Source organism: Myotis brandtii, unplaced genomic scaffold (genome assembly GCF_000412655.1).
Source record: "Myotis brandtii unplaced genomic scaffold, ASM41265v1 scaffold225, whole genome shotgun sequence".
Classification (NCBI taxonomy): domain Eukaryota; kingdom Metazoa; phylum Chordata; class Mammalia; order Chiroptera; family Vespertilionidae; genus Myotis; species Myotis brandtii.
The window spans coordinates 1,495,725-1,497,119 of record NW_005358435.1 but is presented as its reverse complement, the minus strand read 5'-3'; the positions used below and the strand labels follow the sequence as shown (position 1 = coordinate 1,497,119).

Sequence of the window (1,395 nt, the reverse complement as noted above, 5' to 3'; positions counted from 1 at the left end):
GGTAGGACAGAACAGAGCAAATAATTACTTATCAACACTAAACATGGCCATGGGTCTTAAGATGCCTTATCTAGAAATGGTGGCCAAATTCAGAAGCCCAGAATGGTAAGCTATTAAAGTTTTCAGAAAGAAAAATATTCAGATAAGCACACAACTTCTCAGACCACACTGGATGGTAGCAAGATGGAAATAAAATAAAGCTCTATAAAGTTCTACAGAAATTATTACTTAAATAGAATCCTACATTTGAACTAGCATTCAGTGGAAAAAGAAAAGCCACCTGACAGATGACTCAGGGTATCATACATGAATTGTATATACACAGCAGGGGGAAAAAAGGAAGTGGATAAAATGTGGGATATGAGAAAGTAATGAAATGGAAAGTATTGCTTCCACACCACAAGAGAGAACCAACCATTTAAAAAAAAAAAAAAAAAAAAAAAGCCAGGACATAAAATTTGGTAAAAATCAAACTAAATGTAAGTACAACACACATAAATGGATTAAATTTACCTGTTCAAGATTTCAGAAAGTCAGCCTGGCTGGTGTGGTGTGGTTCCATGGTTTGAGTGTCAACCTATGAGCCAGGAGGTCAAGGTTTGATTCCTGGTCAGGGCACATACCTGGGTTACAGGCTGGTCCCAGCAGGGGGCATGCAACAGATCAATGATTCTCTCTCATCATTGATGTTTCTATCTCTCCCTCTCCCTTTCCTTTCCTCTCTGAAATCAATAAAAAGATATTTTTAAAGAATTTCAAAAAGTCAGCTTAATGTGCTGAAGAGACCTAAGTAAAAATGACAAAGAATAGAAAATGATAGAAAAACATTCAAAAAAATGCTAAAAGCAGGAATATCAATTTTAATATAGAAATTGTGATGATGAAAGCCACTAGAAATTTCATATTCAAGAAAAGATAAAACTCACCCAGTAGATGTGAATCAAACTTTTAGGAATCTAACATGGTCTCACAAAAGGTTTTCAAAAAAGTCAGCCTGAAAATTGTAGGACATATTTTCAAACAATTTTTGTTCATGAATCTAAATCAGATTACAAACCTCCTAGGGATGGGCAGTGAGAGTGCCATGTATCAAAACCCACAGCCTGTCACTTTTTTGTTGTTGTTAATCCTCACCCCAGGATATCTTTTCCATTGCTTTGTAGAGAGAGTAGAAGGGAGAGAGGGAGGGAGGAGAGAGAGAAACATCGATGTGAGAGGACACACTGATTGCTTTTCTCCCACATGTGCCCCAATTGGAGCTGGGATTGAACCTGCAACCCAGGTCCATGCCCTTGATGGAGAATCAAACCCAAGACTCTTTGATACATGGGCCGCCGCTCTAACCACTTAGCTCACTGGCCAGGGCGTCATAACCTATCACTTTTAAGTTCATTT

The 1,395-nt window shown here is 38.0% G+C and overlaps 1 protein-coding gene across 2 annotated transcripts in view; it reads right to left on the bottom strand.

Annotated features, from left to right (window-relative positions):
* Positions 1 to 1,116, bottom strand: part of LOC106726091 (zinc finger protein 64 homolog, isoforms 3 and 4) — a 7,181-nt gene extending 6,065 nt beyond the window's left edge. Inside the window, exon 1 of one of the 2 annotated variants that reach the window (XM_014539667.1) lies at positions 1,058 to 1,116. The gene's annotated coding sequence lies outside the window, so the exon portion shown is untranslated. Of the gene's footprint in view, positions 1 to 513; positions 535 to 1,057 lie in introns of those variants that run through there. The other variant, XM_014539666.1, reaches the window with a different exon arrangement.
* Between the last annotated feature and the right edge of the window lie 279 nt (positions 1,117 to 1,395).